The sequence below is a fragment of the Anopheles coluzzii genome, chromosome 2 (assembly GCF_943734685.1).
Source record: "Anopheles coluzzii chromosome 2, AcolN3, whole genome shotgun sequence".
Classification (NCBI taxonomy): Eukaryota; Metazoa; Arthropoda; class Insecta; order Diptera; family Culicidae; genus Anopheles; species Anopheles coluzzii.
Window position 1 is genome coordinate 17,601,149 of NC_064670.1, and position 13,392 is coordinate 17,614,540.

At 46.3% G+C, this 13,392-nt stretch overlaps 1 protein-coding gene across 4 annotated transcripts in view; it reads right to left on the minus strand.

Annotated features, from left to right (window-relative positions):
• The window catches only part of LOC120949900 (GATA-binding factor A), a 35,862-nt gene extending 25,128 nt beyond the window's left edge, over positions 1–10,734 (minus strand). For 2 of the 4 annotated variants that reach the window (XM_040367493.2, XM_040367492.2), the window contains exon 1: positions 9,839–10,734. The gene's annotated coding sequence lies outside the window, so the exon portion shown is untranslated. The remainder of the gene's footprint in view (positions 1–9,838) is intronic. The other 2 variants (XM_040367491.2, XM_040367494.2) reach the window with 2 other exon arrangements.
• Positions 10,735–13,392: the final 2,658 nt, after the last annotated feature.

Here is a 13,392-nt window from a genome sequence, read left to right on the forward strand (position 1 = left end):
CTGTGAATGATACTCACTAATTGGGTAAGTTTTGATAAATAATTGTTTTAAATTAAAGGTAGTAACAATCCTTTCGAGGAAATTTAAAGCATAAGTATTTGATGATACTATTCTGAAATAAATGATACAATTAACAGTAGATTAACACTTCTCGCAAGCTTTTCTCGATCCATTTCCACTTTTTCGAAAGATAGTCTCTTCTTTTAAAATATTACATCGATTCATCAAAAAAGAACCTTCCAACCTTCCTTCCATGCTCGCAAAACTGCCACCCGATATCATCCACCATCACAAAGCCCGACTGAATTATTCATAACCAACCAGTGCCGTACTGCCAGCGCCGGTCTCGAAATGTGCTCGAAAACTTTACACTAATTGTACCACCGAAGAATGTCGTAACAAATTGATGCAACCCCTGCCGTTGCTCGCCACTATCACGCCACTAATCATCTGCTGCTCTAAACTCAATCCTTCCAAGCACGGCGGCGGCAACCCTTTCGAAAGTGACCCGTGTACAATGTTTCTGGCACCAATAAAGTGAAAAATTGATGAGGCTTCATTGGAGGTTTCATACACAGAGCGAAAAAAAAACGACCGGCGGGTGAAAAGCGAAAAACCACTCACTCCGGGCCGGCCCAAGTGGTCGCCACGTCCGTGCTTTGCTTCTTAAAATGCACGGCAAATGGGAAGGACGGAGTTGGCGTTTAATTGCATCTTCAAACGCAACCTTCGCATCGATCTTCCGGCACGACATTCACGAAAAAAAAGCGAGAGAATTAATATCCCTCCACACACACACACATGCGCACTAGCTCGTTAAAAGCACGAAATACGGGATGCTTGGCGTTAAAGCACTTTTCGCGTTGCAAATTGATGTTAACTTTCGTGGTGCTTCGAGTGAGTGAGTATAGTGGGACAGAAACCGCAACGCGGCCGAAAGCCCCAGAGGCGTCCCACATCAGGTAGCACAGAAGCTCGCGGTTAATCATTCCCAAATTGCTTCCATCAGTGTACGCGTGACGCGCAAACGCACGGACTGGCCGCCCCCGAGCGCAAGAGCGACTTTTGCCAAATTAGGAAGCTTATTAAGAAACGTTAATTAATTGCCAAAAGTAGCATAGCTGGGCCCATATTTTGAGCCGCCTTCTTACTCCCGTGGGTGAATGGTCGATTTTTTGTTTGTGCTACTAAACCGATTACACCGTTTCATTTGCCTCTCGCTACTGCTTTCAAAGCATCGTCCACTCCCACAGGGGGAAGACGAGTGAAGCTCATTACGCAACCCGCCACCCTCGCTGCTAAGCGCTTCATGAGTTCAGCATGGTCAACAAATTGTCTTACGACTGGACCGCATGCCATCGGCCCATTTAATGCCACAAATTATGGTGCTACAATGGTGCTGTGCCGCGTGCGCCCACCATTTTCTTCCTAGCCGACTGGACGGTTCTGGCTTGTGAAAAAAAGGGGAAAACAATTTTCCTCCCTACATCTTTTCTAATTGCTAGCCCGAAAAGGAAAGATGGAAGCAAACCTCCTCCCTGGTCCACGTGTGTGTGTGTGTGTGTTTGCTGTGTTACAAATTTTCACCTCTCGGGGAACTCGAGCGTGCGCAATGGCGGCCACAACCGTTCGCCCGTGCGTTCGTTAATTAAATTGTCCAACTGCTTCTCGTTTGCGTTCTTTAGCACCGCTGTTAGAACTCTTCAGGGGCGATGATTGTTCGGAAACATTTTCCCTCTAAAGGAGGAACGAAGAAGAAAAGCTTCACCGAAATCACTACAATATGGCGCTTTTGGCGAGTGCCGGATTGCATGCAACCGGCCAATATATCTTCCACCTTTTGCCACAACCGTTAGCGCTGTGTCACACGGTGTGGACAGTTTTATGGCCCTCATTCAATTCAAACCTTCGGTGGGTTCGAGGGCATTGCTTGCACGTCCACTATCCCTACGGTTTGTGTTGGTGTTTTAGCTTGACACTTTAATTTCTTTCCAATCAATCGTGCCCGCCCTGCGGCACCGTTCCGTTCGAGCGCTCCCTACGGTTCGCATCATGCTGACGCCCATAAAATTTCCCCGTACGGCTAGAAGTGTCACCGCCCGGCTCTTGATAATGATGATGCTGATGATGGCGCTCATTATCAGCAGCGACATTCTCATCACCAGCAGCGCCAGCAGCAGCAGCAGCAGCAGTGTACACTTTATGTCTCTATTTGCTCGAAATGGAAAGAAAGAAGATGATTTGTCCTCGAGCGCAGTACAAATTGCTATGGGGTCGGAAAACGCGTCATTCCCCGCTTTGTTTCAGGCGGGAAATAGGCCCAATAAAAGAGTACAGTTTAAATAAAAGCACCAACGGAGAGAGCGAAAGAAACACACGCCAGCCGCGACACTCGTCATACAAGCTGTCGCTGGTAAATAACACACACACACACACACACACACACACACACACACACACCAAAACGTACCTCTGGCAACTAGCAACTGGAGGGGCCTTTTCTTTTTCGGCCCGATCCATCCCACCGAATGTGCCGCACCAGTGTGGGCAGCCCCGCGGGCCAGATGGCAAGGCGCAAGACGAGCAACGAGCCAGCGGAGTAAAAACAGAACGAACCCGATGAGTTATAGGAGAATGCCATTAAGCGGCCCAGCCGACAGAGGAGCAGCAGCAGCAGCAGCATCGACGATGGCGGCGGCAAAAAAAAAACTGCGCCTAACATAAACACATAAAACCCACCGCGTACCCACTGCGGAAGAAGCTCTAAAACCTCGCCTTAAGTGCCTCCGAAAGCGACGGCAAATCGGGCGCTCTCTGCGCGTATGGGTGTAACGGGTCGAATAACGACCAGAACAAATGACTTCTCCCGGTGATGCTCTTGGACACGCCAAGATGTCATACACGGGTGTGTGTGTGTGTGTGTGTGAGTGTGTTTTTTTATACGTCTGCTCCTTTCCGAAACAACTCGCCCAAGATGATGAAGAGATCTCTGGCCATGAATTCTAAGGTTCTCAAGGGCTTTACGACAGACGCGGATCCAGCGGATAGGATAGGTACTTGGTAACTAGCGTGCGGCCACATGATCTATAAACAGTCACGGTGAATAATTACGATTCAATAAAACAGTGATGACACGGTTGCATTAAAAAGGAAATGGAAATGTAAGCTATGAGTCTAAGATAACTTCGTCCTCGTCCCAAGGCTTGATAACGGTTGACCGTTCAGATTTGCAGCGTGCATCATGGACCGAAGATTTATGACACTTGCAAAGTGTCTTGACTAGAACCAAAAAACGATCGTGTTTTTATGCAAGCAGATTATCGAAGTTTTTACTTTAACTTGTACTTCCTTTTACATAACTCCTTACTTTACGTGCCATAAACGTCCTCCATTTTCTTCTAAAAAACATTTTCACTTTGATCGGTATCCAGTGCAGATTATCAGGGCGTTTATTGAGTCGTACATTTGTCACCACGTTTACCGATTGGTTACAAACGTTTAACCGCTCGTGAAATTGGATCCTTATCATCACCCCGTTCGATCCGATCGTCAGCCAGATCATCGCAAAACGATCCCGAATAACAATCATTCCAGCAATCTACCAGCACAAGCTCCACGAAATGACAATCTGTCCTGCTGTTGGGTCCGGTACCAGGCGTCTTAAGAGTTAAGATGTTCCACATCGATAACTTCATCTCGCTACTAAACGCACCCGGAGAAGATGATACACACGCTGTGCAGCGGCTCACCCCATTTGCGGGACGACTATTATTCGATCGATCGATGGCAAACGAATAAAACACACAGCGCCACGATCACGATGCCAGCCGTATCATATTTCAACCACACACAGCCGAATCGAATGAATTCGCCACCGTTGATGCGCGGTGCGAATGGCTCTTACACGCTGTTTTGCACACGTCCCAAAACTTCCTGGCTTTCGCGAAACTGTCCTGAGCCGGATTGGCACCACGATTCAATAATGCGCTCGCCTGCATCCACTGCACCGGGTGCACATTTCCTCGAGTTTGTACGTGTTTTTGTGTGAGTGTTCTTTCTTTTCCCCTTTTTCGGTGGTTTATTTTTATGTGCTACGTTCGGTTCGGACACACTGCGGTGGGTTTTTAGCTGACTTGAGGCCCACTTGAAAAAACGCTCGAAACGGTACGGAGTGAAAGCCGCTCTTAACCGGACCGCGGTATGCAATGGAAACTCCGCACGCGTAAGGAGCGCACAATTACAGAAATTAGGCCCCGGCGGCACTTAGCGATACCACCACCGCGGCACGGAACCACTTCACCCTGAGAGGACGGTGCGGTGATTTACTTGCCTGGATGGCACGGAAAGGATGCACCGAACCCTTCGTGGGGGGAGAAAGTGAGCGTAAGAACAGCGGTGTTTTAAAATAATCGACGATCAAGAGTGACGTTTCGGTAGGCCGATAAGAACACGCAGGGACAAATGAGTTTCAGAAGATGAAAAAAAAAAGTCCGATTTTTCTTTCCTTTTTAACAAACGGTGAGCTGTATGGTATGAATATTTTGGAGTTAAATTTAAATCAAAAGCCAACTTTTAACACGCATCACATATCAAGCATACGCTTTGGCTTGTGCTCCGTTTTAGCCCAAAACATGCAAAGACGACACGCAAATAACAACAGCCGTTCGCTTACGCGTCCTACCTAGGCTAATGTTCTATTCCGAAATGTAAATTAGAGTTGATGTAATCTTAAAAGGTTTCTTTTTTCGTTGTGCCGTGCTCTAATTTTATGTTTAATCCTTTTTACCTCCAAACCGTAGAGCGAGAGGTAAAGCCAGTAAATGAAATGAACAAACAAGTTCAAACCGCAGCACGAACGTAGTAAAAACTGAAATCTCCTAATCGAAAGCTTAAATTAATAAACCAGATTGCATTATCACTCGGGTCTATTTAAACCACCGAGCACGCGACCTTGCTGTTGTTGTGCTCTTGGCATAAGCTCCATATTCAAAAGGATCACTTTTCTCTTTGCGTGCTGCAGGGTTACAGTTATACACTAGATTTGCTAGAAAAAGGAATTAGCACAAAAAAGAGGTTTCGATGACATTTCACCCCCCTGCAGGCATTCATTGGCTACACACACTCACGCGCGCGTACACAAACCACACATTTCCGAATCGCACCGCTCCTTTTGATCGGAACCGACCAAACGCGCAAAACACAAATCCCCAAAGTCTACCCATTTATCACTGCTGCTGGCATACCGCACATACCAAACAATTCACCGCAAAGCAAAAGCATCCGTCGGAATCCCCAGCGCCCATGGCGGCAAAAGCAGCGCGTGAGTAAGAAAGCATTTTCCGGCGGGCCGGCCAGGTCTTAATTGAAAATTTCAATCAATGATCAATTAAAACAAATTGTTGTCGCATAAAATTTGCATACATCTAGGCACTAGCCACGCACACAACCGGTGCGAAAGCACTCAAGCCCAAGCAGGGTGACGCTAATGCAGGAAACTGAGAGAGAGAGAGAGGTAAAGAGTGAAAAAGTGAGAGAGAGATTGAAGCGAAAAAACCATCCACCCAGGCGTCACTGGCGCATTAGTGGCTCCTGCCAAAAGCTTGGCACAAAAGAAGCCAACAAACGAAGGATTGAAGTTTTTCTGACCGGCAGCTCTTGGTCCACAGAATGTGCGCAGCCCTAATGGAGCCATGCGCGCAGCGTAGAACGAATGGCGGATTGTGGGCAGATCAATCCCCCAAAATCCCCAAAAAACGAAATAATAAAAAAAGAAAAAAAAAAGAGCCGAATCCAGAGCCTAGCCAAAAGCGAAAAAGCACTCCAGCAACCAAAGCGAACCGGCCGATCGGCAGTATCAAAGGCAGAAGGTGCCGCCAATCGACAACACACAACCAAAGAGTGTGTCCGAGCCGATGGATTTCAATGTATTTTGAATATTTTTTCAAGCCCAAGCACAAGAAGGAGGGGAAGGGAAGATGGAAGCGAAAAAGTGATGCCGATTTTCCTTCCCATTCCCACCGGACAATTCGGCAAAAACCGGGGGAAAGAAATGCCCGCAGCTCGCGAAGGATTCTAGTCTCCCGCGTTCCCGCCATCCGTTTCCCGCGCGCACCTACCATACTTGAGCGGCGAATTAGCAAGAGCTTTTGGGGTAAGGTGTCGCTATGGCATTCTCTGTTGTTTTTTACTCTTTTTTTCGTTTGTTTGTTTTTTGGTCTGCCTTGGTATGCCGCGTGTGTCGCGGTCGGGCCGGTCGGGCCTACCGTTTTGGCCGAGTGCCGCGAGTGCCCCTTCAAAGGTGAGAGGCCGAAAATAATGTTTTAAGTGAAATTTTATTTCCTAATAAAAGAATAATTATGGTCGTTTCCATCGACAGGCGGTACAACGCCGCCGACAGAAGGCTTGGCAGGGAAGGACTTGGCAGCGGTGGAAGAAGTGGCCGCGCGCCCCAGTAGAATCAAGCAAGCGGCGTGTGTGACGGTTTGTAACAGCATTTCGACTCGGTTCTAAAACGAAGACACTACGATCTAAGCATCCCATCTTGCCGCAGCCTGCCACTGGACCACTGGTCGTCCGAGCACACACATAAAAAGAGGCTTTACGAGCGGCCTTTACTCAAGCGAAGGATGCATCGGGCAGTGCCGGTGGTGGTAGCGGCAGACGCACCACCGTGTTGTGACAGTGCCTGGGTGCCGGTCGGTATAATGTTGTCTTAAATGGGCCCGGTTGACGAAAGGGAGGAATCAATCATTCGCTTAATACACGCTTGTTAAAGGCGCACGCAAGGAAAAGCCCGCCCGGAGAACGCACCGGATCGGGTTGGGTACTCGTTTGAAGGGAACTGCAGCGAAGGACCGATACGGCGGGTGGCGTGTAAAACGGCCCATTAATCTGATCGAGCCGGTGAGCCGTTCTGAAAGGGATGAACCTGGATCGGGTTTATTTCTCACCGCTTTAGGAGGCGCACCAAGCTATTGCTTGGGTTACCAACATTGCCGGACGGTTGAATGGACGTTCCGTGACGCATCTGGGTGGTGTGATTTATTGAGCATTCAGGCTCGGTGTACTTGGCGAGCGGGAGAAGAAAATACAAATCATAAAACCAGACCGTACCATGCCTTGTACTGTTTAACGATAAGAGCAGTGTGTATATGGTTTACTTAAAACAAGATTGCTCAACTATTTGACTTATTTAATATGACGAAACACATCTCATCCCCATAGGCTACACGTGCTCCCATAATGGCTCGATCTTATTAGATGCGCAAAACTCGCCACTAGCCTATTCTCGATCTACAAATGCCATCAGCGCCCCAGGGTTTTGACATTTCCGCAACATTATTCGCCCCAAACCCTCGCGAAGCTTTGCCTCTGTTCACACCTTTGCGCGTTTGCGGTGTTCACCTGGTGCTGGATATATACAAACACACACAGTCCGGACCCTGTCCTCTCGCAGATAATAATGTAAACAGTCGTAAAAAAGTTTTACGATCTCAGAGATCTCCGGATCGGTTTGATTGATCCAGCAACCAGTTTATTCGTTTTTTTTTTTTTTTTTGTTCATCAAACGTCTCTTCCTCTCTGCCTCAGTTCAGCTTCAACTCAGCCAGGATGAGCCGTAGGTTCTCAAACGATGAGCCAAATCCATTAGTGCATTGATGCGTTGGAAATAAAGCATAACTTTAAGTGGAATATCTGATGCACGATGATGATGATCGTGATGATGACGATGATGATGGTGAGGATGTAGTAAAGCAGCAAACAAAAAGGTTCCATAAAGTCGTCTACCACCTACACAAACCGATGGGGCAGATTGGTGGTGGAGGTTATGATGCAGTCCGTCTAAGGTTGAGTGGCGGCCTTTTTTCTGGTTTCGCACAAAACAAACTACTTAACAGTTTTGTGACTCCCTGGAAGGGGGTATCGATTCGGGGCACACCTTTAGTGAATACATTTGGTGGAATTAGATCAGCCAAGAGGCATACAAAAATAATTTAGTGATCTCACAGCGGCCTTCCAATGTGTGTTGGTTTGTTGTTGTATAGAAACGAACATTATTTAAATGAAATATTACAATACGCTTTTTTTCACAGCGATACTTTTTTCTTAATTTATCCTCACCCATTCATGCGAAACTCATTCAACAGTTCATTCATTCATCGGTAACATCTCGCTTAGAAGCGTATCCCTTGATCGGCGGCCTACAAAGCGGAAAGAATGCGTACGAGCATTAAGCGTCAATCGGCTTCAGTGTGTCAGCACACTGTCACAGCAAACCGAAACCGCAAAGTGGTCAGCACCGCTTGCTCTGTTCGGTGACTAACTGACGGTAAGAGCCCGGTGATCGTCGGTGACAACATCCGCCGGCAAGATCACTCGTCGGCACGGTGGCTTGCGAAAGAAGGAAACGGTCGAAAATGCGCGCGTCCGCAAGAACTGGTTGCCAAATATCCGACCGCGGCTGTGATACACATTTCGCCCCGCTAGCGCGTCGCACCTTCTCCTGTGCGGTGTGCTGCGATTAATCCCCGCCCGCAGCTCACCTCGCACGATCGACGACAGGCGAGGACGACGATTTTGACTAATTTTCACCGCCAAACTAGATACACGATTTTGGACTTAAAGGTTTTTTGGGAAGAAGGTGTGCAGACGAGCGATCCGCTTTTGTGGCAGAAGTTTGCCGCCCTTTTTTTATTTTTTTAGTTCGAGCAAGATCGATCGCCGGTGGTCGTCCGTTTGATGGAGAGCTCCCGGATTTTGTTCTCATTCCCTTTGGCTGTGATTTGGCTTGTGTTTTTTTTCTCTTCTTTGTGCATGTGCCAGTGGATGAATGAAGGAAGCGATTGAAAGCCTTCAGCTGTGGTACTCGCTTCAATAGCATCTTCTACGTCGGATCCTTCGCTTGATCCGTTTGTCACGTACAAATGCGACAATGGTTTAATGATATATGAATGAATCGATTTGCTGTTTGTGTGGCAATGTTATTGACCGCGGTTTAGTGATCGAACATAGTGTAATGTGTAACAGTTGTATGACTTCCATGCAACAAAAACGTTCTTTTCGTATAAAATGTAACATTCGTATCTTGTATCTTGATCGCAACCTGTCCCGCCTGGCCAATATTTTAAACAAGTCCTCTCTATCTTATAAACAAACTCATAAAACAGCAAGAAAATATGATCTGATTCCATTTTTATTCCAATGGGTAAATCGATTTTTTAGTATTCTGCCATCTAACATCCTTGAGCATTTCTACTACCCCTAATCATTGGAATCTTTTTTTACAATTAACAACAAAGTAGGCTCGTTCCTCCTTCGTGCGCTCATTTATTAGTAGCACCGTGATGATTATGATCTTGCCCCCTCTCGGCCATCCAGTTATGACAGCGGCCACTCCCGCTCTCCCTGTCCATAGCCGACTCGATCCGCCTCCAAGCCACCAGGTATTACTGCCACAATTTGATTGCCGTCCCCTAATTGGGGCCATTAAATTTAATGATTTACGTACGACAGACTTTGTGGCGTGTGTGACTGTTTGCATTAGAAAAAGGTGCCACTTTTATCGGTTACTCCAATTCCATGTCACCATTCCCCGCGTTCGGTAGTTTGCACCCGCTCCGACACGGTGCCACTTCTTTGGAGTCATGTACTTAGTGTCCCCAACAACGTTGCAAAGAACGGGTCCGTGCGCGGAAGGTACAGCGAAAGTATTCACTTCAGCCACATTATCGTAAATAAGGCTACCATAGACCGGGCTGCGGGAGGCACTAATTCCATCCCCTCTGGGGCGCAGTATGCTCCCGCTAGCCTTCGCTATAGAACAAATCAATTTGCTTACCTTAGATCTTGTTGACACGCAGTCACACAGACAGGCAATCACGGGTACTATCTGCCGAAGGACAGCTCCACTTTCCTCAAGGCTGGCTAAATTACGTACTTTACTGTGTATTCATTGGCAGACGATTAGCACACGGTGACCCACAATCAATGGCTCTACTGCTTTCAGTGCTAATTTAAGTTGTGTATCTGGGTTTTTTAATTGCTCTCTTGCGATCACTTGCTTTGCTTGCACGAAAGCATTACAATATTGCACTTAATTTCAAACACTTGCCAGATTTGCCAGAATATTTGCCACACAAATATGGTTGCTTAAAGATTATTTGCTTTTTTTATTAATCTAAATCAAGTTTTACACACATGTTCTAAGCCCATTCAGCTGGTGAATACTTTTTTATTAATTACACTTAAACCACAATGACACCCTTAGAAGCAGTTTGTTTAACAATCACTCGCTTCCCGTGAATCTCAAATCGATGGTATGCAAATGTACACGCAGCACGAGATGCAATTGAATTTCACATTCACCCACTCACTGCCACACACACACCGATCACTAATTACCGAAAACGCAAATCACTAGATTACTACTCGCCTTATCGTGCAGTACAAGATAAATGCTGATAGCCTTTGTTTGTTGTTGTTTTTTTTCTTCCTTTCCTTTTGTCGTTACTAGAAATACGCACCACCAACCAGCACCGACAAGAGCTTCCGTTCAAAACAAGCGACGAACGCAAACTGGTCGCCATCTGATGAGGAGACCGCCGACTGCTCGATGCTCTACCGGCCACGCCTCACACGCTGCGACGGCACTAAAATGGCGGATGCACAAAAAGAGGGCGTGGTTGTGCTAGGGGGAGAAACTGGAATTTTCCTACCCGTGCTAGAGGAGCATTTTCTTTCACGTTCACGATGAAACATGAACGCGTTAAAAGGGGCAACCTTAATTAGGAGGGTTTTTAACATTCAAATGGGTGTTAGATTTTGATAACATTTTAATTTAAAAAAAACTTTTAAGATTTTTGGAATTTTATATCGATAAAAGTCATTCTGTCTCCAACCGTCGATGCGATCGGATGCTTATCACGATCGCTCCACAGCAACAGATCGAAATCGCTTCAAAGCCGAAAGTTCACCGACTGCCCTTTTAGTAGTATCACTGTGTGTCCTGGTGGTGAGTGTGAAGTCCTACTTGTGTGTAACGAGTGTATTTCATATAACGCACCACATGCCTAGCGTAAGCAGTGTGGCAAGTGTGTATTGTGCTGAGTGTGTAGAGTGTAGAGTGTACATAGTACCGTTACAGTCTCCGCCTTTGTGAGTAGACATCAGTGCGTGATGATAGGTTGATGACAAAGTTCTAGTAGTTTTGTACGTATTAGTATTTTGTTCTTGTTTTTTTTTTTCTCTCTCATTTTTTTTTCTTATCTTGCATTTCTCTCCGCGGTATTTCTATTAAATAATAATATCTGTTTGCCCCCAACTGTTGTGGCCAATATGGCCAATATGGAAATTGTAACGATTTCCTCTGATGAAGGATTCACTACGGTATCCCATAAGAAAAGGAAAGCACCCGTAGTAGTAGAAGAAGGAACCAGTTGCAAAAAAGTTCTTGCTACCGTCACACCAATGTCGACTGACAAAGCAAGACATCGTGAATACCCATCTTGCTACCGGGGAGACTTTCGTGTCTTCATGATGCCCGGAAAAAGTGAGCTCAACCTAGTGGCTATAACTGCATCCCTGCATAAAAGCTATCCTGCGGTAACCGATGTATTTCGTGTTCGTACTAACCGGATACGAATCACCGTTAGCGACCGAATGCAGGCGAACGCTATAGCAGCTGATCCACAATTCACTGACCACTACCGGGTGTATATACCAGGTGGAATAGTTGAGGTAGCAGGTGTCGTAGAGGATCTGGATATTCCATCCGAAGAACTGCTAAAGTTGGGAATGGGTGCTTTCCGGACTCTTTCCACTCCAGGGGTGAGGGTGATTGCGGTGAAACCACTTTACACCTCTTCCACAGTAAACGGGCAAAAGACGTACACGGAAACAAAATCAAAGCGCGTTACGTTTGAGGGAACTGTACTCCCTAGTTTCTTGGTGTACGAAGGACTCCGCATTCCTATTGCAAGACCCTTTGTTCCCAAGATTCCAACATGCGAGAAATGTAGTGAAATAGGTCATACAAAAGACTTTTGCAGCAACAAGTTTAAATGTTTTAAATGCCAAGGTCAACATCCGTCCTCGGATTGCACTGCAGCGCCATTCAAATGCGCTCAATGTAAAAATCATTGGCATGAACTAAAAGAGTGCCCAGTGTACAAGAAGTCCCAAAATGAACTAAAAAAAGCCCAGTACCAATTGGCCCGTGAGTCATATGCTGCAGTTCTAGCGAATGGTAGCTCGACCGAAAACACATACAGCGTGCTAGCTGAAGAGTTCACATCGGTAAACCAGGAACCAGTCCCTAAAATCTCGGAGGTGATAATAAGAGTGAAGAGATCCGTGAATCGACGTCGTCCTAGGAAAACTCCTATGAAGGCTACGCCTCCTAAGGAGAAGAAAGCTTCTCTACGTTATGAGAAGAAAAATTCTCCTCCCCAGGCACCACCTCGTCTAGCACGTGCCCCTCGTCCCAGAAAACCTAACAATCCTTCGCTGGACGAGGATCTTCCATCACTCCCTTCTCCTTCCCTCCCCCGAAATCCCCAGCCCAAGCCAGAGCCAAAAAAGAAACCTCGACGAAAGGTTCAGTCGCTGTCCATATCAGAAATGATTGACTCAATGATTACAGCGCTGGCTTTTCCAGAACCATTGAAAAGCATAATTGCTATGACACGACCAATGTTGGTCAGCGCAATAAAGCAATGGCTTGGGCAATGGCCTGCTTTGAGTTCGTTGGTACAATTGGAACATTAACCCCTCCATGGCTAACATACTCCAATGGAATTGTAGAAGTTTTCTTGGAAAAATAGATATGTTTAAAGTACAGGTAAACAAGCACAACATAGATGTATTTGTCCTATCAGAAACTTGGCTCTCCCCTGATAAAAAAGTTACCTTCCACGGATATAACATTATACGCCAAGATCGAAACACTATAGATAGGGTTAGGCGTGGTGGGGGAGTACTCATAGGAGTACGAAAAAACATACAATTCTTTCGAATACCCCTCCCCTCACTACTAATTATTGAATGTGTCGCAATCCAGGCAAAGATAGGCGATCTTGATTTATCCTTTGCATCTGTATATATCCCACCGGAAGCCGAGATTGAACTTGAGAAGATCAAAAAGGATCTTGAAATAATAGCATCTGCAATGAAAACACCTTTTCTTATCCTGGGAGATTTCAATTCTCATGGATACGACTGGGGATGCACACGAGACGACTCACGTGCTCCAGTCATTAGGGACTTTTGCGACAACCATAGATTGATAATATTAAACTCCGGCGATGCTACTAGAGTGGCAGGGCCTTCGGCGCGTGACAGTGCAATAGACCTGTCTCTATGCTCAGTGTCGCTTGCTCTGGATACTTTGTGGAA